Genomic DNA, 7,500 nt, shown 5'->3' on the forward strand with positions numbered 1-7,500 from the left:
TCCATCAGGGTTTCCCCTGACTTCGTCCTGGCCAGGCATAGTTCACCATCTTTCGGGTCCCAACGTGTACGCTCTAGGTGCGCCTCACCTCGCAATGAGGACGAGACGCCCCGGGAGTGCGGAGGCCGCCGCCCCGTGAAGGGCGGGGAAGCCCCATCCTCCCTCGGCCCGCGCAAGGCGAGACCTTCACTTTCATTACGCCTTTAGGTTTCGTACAGCCCAATGACTCGCGCACATGTTAGACTCCTTGGTCCGTGTTTCAAGACGGGTCGTGAAATTGTCCAAAGCTGAAGCGCCGCTGACGGGAGCGATTATTCCGCCCGAGAGCATCCCGAGCCAACAGCGGCGCGGGTCCGGGGCCGGGCCAGGTAGGTCCGTCATCCGGGAAGAACCGCGCGCGCTTGCCGGGAGCCCGAGCGCCCAAAGGGGCGAATCGACTCCTCCAGATATACCGCCGAGCAGCCAGCCAGGACACCGGGGCTCTGCCCAACAGACGCGAACCGAGGCCCGCGGAAGGACAGGCTGCGCACCCGGGCCGTAGGCCGGCACCCAGCGGGTCGCGACGTCCTACTAGGGGAGAAGTGCGGCCCACCGCACACCGGAACGGCCCCACCCCGCGGCGAGTGGAAAGGCAACCGGACACGACCCCGCCGCGGATTGCTCCGCGCGGGCGGCCGGCCCCATCTGCCGAGGGCGGGGGCCAGTGGCCGGATGGGCGTGAATCTCACCCGTTCGACCTTTCGGACTTCTCACGTTTACCCCAGAACGGTTTCACGTACTTTTGAACTCTCTCTTCAAAGTTCTTTTCAACTTTCCCTCACGGTACTTGTTCGCTATCGGTCTCGTGGTCATATTTAGTCTCAGATGGAGTTTACCACCCACTTGGAGCTGCACTCTCAAGCAACCCGACTCGAAGGAGAGGTCCCGCCGACGCTCGCACCGGCCGCTACGGGCCTGGCACCCTCTACGGGCCGTGGCCTCATTCAAGTTGGACTTGGGCTCGGCGCGAGGCGTCGGGGTAGTGGACCCTCCCAAACACCACATGCCACGACAGGCGGCAGCCTGCGGGGTTCGGTGCTGGACTCTTCCCTGTTCGCTCGCCGCTACTGGGGGAATCCTTGTTAGTTTCTTTTCCTCCGCTTAGTAATATGCTTAAATTCAGCGGGTAGTCTCGCCTGCTCTGAGGTCGTTGTACGAGGTGTCGCACGCCACACCGCCAGCCGGCTGTGCACGCTACCGAGAAAGTACCGGTATGCGAACCGCCAGGCGACGGGCGCGCATCGCACGTTTAAGGAGACGCGGCCGGCCACACAGGCGACCACGACACTCCCACGTCTCCGAAGCGGGACAAACGCCGCGCGCTTCAGTATACGTAGCCGACCCTCAGCCAGACGTGGCCCGGGAACGGAATCCATGGACCGCAATGTGCGTTCGAAACGTCGATGTTCATGTGTCCTGCAGTTCACATGTCGACGCGCAATTTGCTGCGTTCTTCATCGACCCACGAGCCGAGTGATCCACCGTCCTGGGTGATCTTTTCCTTTTCAGTCTCCCACTGTCTCTTTCAAGACAGTAGCATTTGCGGGACTGAGGCGTCTGACGGCCCCTGTTCCACTATTTTTTTTGTGTCCAACGGCCTCACAGCCGATGGGCGTCGTACGGCTCCACACCGGAGCGGACAGGCACTCGGGCGAACGTCATTCAAAACCGGCGCCAGGCGCCAGGTACCGCAGGCCAGCCGCTCCAGAGCTTCAGCGCTCGTACCACACAACAACAACACTTCCGCTAGTTTTGAGAGGCACGCGTGGTTCCGCACGCGGCGCACGGCCACTGCCGTACAGGTAGCGTGTTGCGCGACACGACACGCACATCGAAAGACATGCAGTCTAGTCGGTAATGATCCTTCCGCAGGTTCACCTACGGAAACCTTGTTACGACTTTTACTTCCTCTAAATGATCAAGTTTGGTCATCTTTCCGGTAGCATCGGCAACGACAGAGTCGATGCCGCGTACCAGTCCGAAGACCTCACTAAATCATTCAATCGGTAGTAGCGACGGGCGGTGTGTACAAAGGGCAGGGACGTAATCAACGCGAGCTTATGACTCGCGCTTACTGGGAATTCCTCGTTCATGGGGAACAATTGCAAGCCCCAATCCCTAGCACGAAGGAGGTTCAGCGGGTTACCCCGACCTTTCGGCCTAGGAAGACACGCTGATCCCTTCAGTGTAGCGCGCGTGCGGCCCAGAACATCTAAGGGCATCACAGACCTGTTATTGCTCAATCTCGTGCGGCTAGAAGCCGCCTGTCCCTCTAAGAAGAAAAGTAATCGCTGACAGCACGAAGGATGTCACGCGACTAGTTAGCAGGCTAGAGTCTCGTTCGTTATCGGAATTAACCAGACAAATCGCTCCACCAACTAAGAACGGCCATGCACCACCACCCACCGAATCAAGAAAGAGCTATCAATCTGTCAATCCTTCCGGTGTCCGGGCCTGGTGAGGTTTCCCGTGTTGAGTCAAATTAAGCCGCAGGCTCCACTCCTGGTGGTGCCCTTCCGTCAATTCCTTTAAGTTTCAGCTTTGCAACCATACTTCCCCCGGAACCCAAAAGCTTTGGTTTCCCGGAGGCTGCCCGCCGAGTCATCGGAGGAACTGCGGCGGATCGCTGGCTGGCATCGTTTATGGTTAGAACTAGGGCGGTATCTGATCGCCTTCGAACCTCTAACTTTCGTTCTTGATTAATGAAAACATACTTGGCAAATGCTTTCGCTTCTGTTCGTCTTGCGACGATCCAAGAATTTCACCTCTAACGTCGCAATACGAATGCCCCCGCCTGTCCCTATTAATCATTACCTCGGGTTCCGAAAACCAACAAAATAGAACCGAGGTCCTATTCCATTATTCCATGCACACAGTATTCAGGCGGGCTTGCCTGCTTTAAGCACTCTAATTTGTTCAAAGTAAACGTGCCGGCCCACCGAGACACTCAACAAAGAGCACCCTGGTAGGATTTAAACGGGGTCCGCCTCGGGACGCGAAAGCACCCCTTCGGCTCGCCCCACCGGCAGGACGTCCCACGATACATGCCAGTTAAACACCGACGGGCGGTGAACCAACAGCGTGGGACACAAATCCAACTACGAGCTTTTTAACCGCAACAACTTTAATATACGCTATTGGAGCTGGAATTACCGCGGCTGCTGGCACCAGACTTGCCCTCCAATAGATACTCGTTAAAGGATTTAAAGTGTACTCATTCCGATTACGGGGCCTCGGATGAGTCCCGTATCGTTATTTTTCGTCACTACCTCCCCGTGCCGGGAGTGGGTAATTTGCGCGCCTGCTGCCTTCCTTGGATGTGGTAGCCGTTTCTCAGGCTCCCTCTCCGGAATCGAACCCTGATTCCCCGTTACCCGTTACAACCATGGTAGGCGCAGAACCTACCATCGACAGTTGATAAGGCAGACATTTGAAAGATGCGTCGCCGGTACGAGGACCGTGCGATCAGCCCAAAGTTATTCAGAGTCACCAAGGCAAACGGACCAGACAAGCCAATCCGATTGGTTTTGATCTAATAAAAGCGTCCCTTCCATCTCTGGTCGGGACTCTGTTTGCATGTATTAGCTCTAGAATTACCACAGTTATCCAAGTAACGTGGGTACGATCTAAGGAACCATAACTGATTTAATGAGCCATTCGCGGTTTCACCTTAATGCGGCTTGTACTGAGACATGCATGGCTTAATCTTTGAGACAAGCATATGACTACTGGCAGGATCAACCAGGGAGCTGCGTCAACTAGAGCTGAGCAGCCGGCCGCCCGGGAGTGTGTCCCGGGGGCCCGCGCGAACACGCAAGCGTCCGCTCAATTATTCTGCAAACAGGAGGAGGCCGAGCTCCCCTGCACGATACACCTCGAAACCCTCTCAGGTCCCGGCGGCGCGCAGCGCCGTCCTAGGTACTTGGTCGGTTTCGAGAGAGGCGCAATCGCCCGGAGTTAGGCGAGTAGACGGTTTTAGTGCGAACACCCTTGCTCCCAACTGAGCTTGCCGCTGCCGACAGAGGCCCGGGAGCGTGCTGTCGTGGCATTGCCGGCGGGAGACAACACGCGCCACCTATGGTGACCGGCAGCTCCAACGCCAGCGCCACACAAGGGCAAAGCCCCACTTGGGTGCAGAAGCGAACTCTCCCAGCACAGCGCACGCGCCAACACGTCCGCACAACTGCGATACAAACCACCTGCGAGAACCGCTGGGGCGACCGAGCAGCAGACGGCGTCGCGGCGCCGAGTGCCAGGCGGCGGCGCATCCTCAACGCACACAGTCCTCAATCAGACCAGCACACTGCAGATGTCCACCGCGCTTCGCACCGGGCTCGGCTGAACCAACTTTGGCCGCCAGGCGCCGCGTGCAGGGTGCGCCGCAGCGTAGCTGCGCCGCCTGCCGGGCCCGTCGGCTGGCGCTCCTGCCACTCGGCGCCCCCCACCAGCCGCCTGTTGCGCGTGCGCCCACGCAGCGCGCGGCCAACACGCCGGGCGGCCCCCCTTCACCGGCCGGGAACAGTCCCACCAAGCCACCGCCGCGTATCGCTTCATACCCACATGGGCCTAGTCACGCGTGTGGATGTGGCGGGTACCGCTGAAACAACCGGTTAATAGCTGTACCGATCGTCGCCATCACAGATTCACCTCCAGCGTGAACAACCGCTCAACAACGGATTTCCAGTTCATTTGCGTATCTTGGGCAGTAAACGTAGATGTCCACCTACATTTGCGAATTCAACAATTCTTGCATGCCAGGATGTCATGTGTCACGACACGCTACATCAGACCACATACACACTGCGACATGTGCAGAAGAGAACACGTGGAAGGTGGCCCGCGCACGTATGCGATGTACCTTCCGCGATCCACTGTCAACCGGCATCTGCGGCATGTCCCAGATATGGAACGCGGTCCACCAGGGTAGCACTTTGTGTGAGGCAATACGACAAAGTCGGAATACACGCGTCACTACATCAGACGGCTCACGCTGACCTGACCTGACCTGACTCACCGCACCACCACCCCCAGCGACCCAGGGTGACATACAATGCGTTCGTACGTTCCTCCCACACGCCTCTACGGCGTACCACAGTGCAACCTAGCTGTTATTGGGAGACGAGACAAGTAGCAACAAGCACAACATATGGAAATTGAGATTCGACACCGTTGGGCACAGCCAGCGTACGGTCACACGTATCACACTACTTCACTCTGTACGTAACGACCGATGATCGGTACAGCGTGTGGGTTACGCGTACGACATCAGCGGACAATGGACACAGACCATACCACGACGTACACTGAGGGCGTCGACATCTGAATGCAACTGAACAGCTGCGAGGCTCATTTAACACTCAAACGCCAGACCGACCAGCTTGAGAGGACAGAGACACAAAGAGGGGGACAGAGGGGGACAGAGGGGGGGGAGGGGGGGGGTCGGCGATATAGTCCTATTGCAGTACAATTGACAGTGGATAGCAGGAATATGTGGAAAGTAAGCAACACTCGCAAGACATCTACATGAGGATAACAACGACACCAGAGATTCCGAGCAGTGAACTATGTTAGGCAAAGGGACAACGTGGGTTAGGTTAAGGGACAACGTGGGTTAGGTTAAGGGACAACGTGGGTTAGGTTAAGGGACAACGTGGGTTAGGTTAAGGGACAACGTGGGTTAGGTTAAGGGACAACGTGGGTTAGGTTAAGGGACAACGTGGGTTAGGTTAAGGGACAACGTGGGTTAGGTTAAGGGACAACGTGGGTTAGGTTAAGGGACAACGTGGGTTAGGTTAAGGGACAACGTGGGTTAGGTTAAGGGACAACGTGGGTTAGGTTAAGGGACAACGTGGGTTAGGTTAAGGGACAACGTGGGTTAGGTTAAGGGACAACGTGGGTTAGGTTAAGGGACAACGTGGGTTAGGTTAAGGGACAACGTGGGTTAGGTTAAGGGACAACTTGAGTTAGGTTAAGGGACAACTTGAGTTAGGTTAAGGGACAACTTGAGTTAGGTTAAGGGACAACTTGAGTTAGGTTAAGGGACAAATTGAGTTAGGTTAAGGGACAAATTGAGTTAGGTTAAGGGACAAATTGAGTTAGGTTAAGGGACAAATTGAGTTAGGTTAAGGGACAAATTGAGTTAGGTTAAGGGACAACTTGAGTTAGGTTAAGGGACAACTTGAGTTAGGTTAAGGGACAACTTGAGTTAGGTTAAGGGACAACTTGAGTTAGGTTAAGGGACAACTTGAGTTAGGTTAAGGGACAACTTGAGTTAGGTTAAGGGACAACTTGAGTTAGGTTAAGGGACAACTTGAGTTAGGTTAAGGGACAACTTGAGTTAGGTTAAGGGACAAATTGAGTTAGGTTAAGGGACAAATTGAGTTAGGTTAAGGGACAAATTGAGTTAGGTTAAGGGACAAATTGAGTTAGGTTAAGGGACAAATTGAGTTAGGTTAAGGGACAAATTGAGTTAGGTTAAGGGACAACTTGAGTTAGGTTAAGGGACAACTTGAGTTAGGTTAAGGGACAACTTGAGTTAGGTTAAGGGACAACTTGAGTTAGGTTAAGGGACAACTTGAGTTAGGTTAAGGGACAAATTGAGTTAGGTTAAGGGACAAATTGAGTTAGGTTAAGGGACAAATTGAGTTAGGTTAAGGGACAAATTGAGTTAGGTTAAGGGACAAATTGAGTTAGGTTAAGGGACAACTTGAGTTAGGTTAAGGGACAACTTGAGTTAGGTTAAGGGACAACTTGAGTTAGGTTAAGGGACAACTTGAGTTAGGTTAAGGGACAACTTGAGTTAGGTTAAGGGACAACTTGAGTTAGGTTAAGGGACAACTTGAGTTAGGTTAAGGGACAACTTGAGTTAGGTTAAGGGACAAATTGAGTTAGGTTAAGGAACAAATTGAGTTAGGTTAAGGGACAAATTGAGTTAGGTTAAGGGACAACTTGAGTTAGGTTAAGGGACAACTTGAGTTAGGTTAAGGGACAACTTGAGTTAGGTTAAGGGACAACTTGAGTTAGGTTAAGGGACAAATTGAGTTAGGTTAAGGGACAAATTGAGTTAGGTTAAGGGACAAATTGAGTTAGGTTAAGGGACAACTTGAGTTAGGTTAAGGGACAAATTGAGTTAGGTTAAGGGACAAATTGAGTTAGGTTAAGCGATAATCTGGTACAGCCACAGTTAGGTTAAGCGATAATCTGGAACAGCCACAGTTAGGTTAAGCGATAATCTGGTACAGCCACAGTTAGGTTAAGCGATAATCTGGTACAGCCACAGTTAGGTTAAGCGATAATCTGGTACAGCCACAGTTAGGTTAAGCGATAAACTGGTACAGCCACAGTTAGGTTAAGCGATAAACTGGTACAGCCACAGTTAGGTTAAGCGATAAACTGGTACAGCCACAGTTAGGTTAAGCGATAAACTGGTACAGCCACAGTTAGGTTAAGCGATAAACTGGT

The 7,500-nt window shown here is 53.7% G+C and overlaps 3 non-coding genes across 3 annotated transcripts in view; all 3 read right to left on the minus strand.

Annotated features, from left to right (window-relative positions):
- The window catches only part of LOC126329344 (large subunit ribosomal RNA), a 4,222-nt gene extending 3,033 nt beyond the window's left edge, over positions 1–1,189 (minus strand). Inside the window, exon 1 of the ribosomal RNA XR_007562223.1 lies at positions 1–1,189. This exon is cut by the window's left edge and continues 3,033 nt beyond it. This is a non-coding gene — a ribosomal RNA (large subunit ribosomal RNA).
- Positions 1,190–1,377: 188 nt separating this feature from the next.
- LOC126329348 (5.8S ribosomal RNA) lies at positions 1,378–1,532 on the minus strand. The gene has a single exon (XR_007562226.1). It is a non-coding gene; the product is annotated as a 5.8S ribosomal RNA (ribosomal RNA).
- Positions 1,533–1,894: 362 nt separating this feature from the next.
- Positions 1,895–3,787, minus strand: LOC126329334 (small subunit ribosomal RNA). The gene has a single exon (XR_007562213.1). It is a non-coding gene; the product is annotated as a small subunit ribosomal RNA (ribosomal RNA).
- Positions 3,788–7,500: the final 3,713 nt, after the last annotated feature.

Source organism: Schistocerca gregaria, unplaced genomic scaffold, assembly GCF_023897955.1.
Source record: "Schistocerca gregaria isolate iqSchGreg1 unplaced genomic scaffold, iqSchGreg1.2 ptg001171l, whole genome shotgun sequence".
In the NCBI taxonomy this organism is placed as follows: domain Eukaryota; kingdom Metazoa; phylum Arthropoda; class Insecta; order Orthoptera; family Acrididae; genus Schistocerca; species Schistocerca gregaria.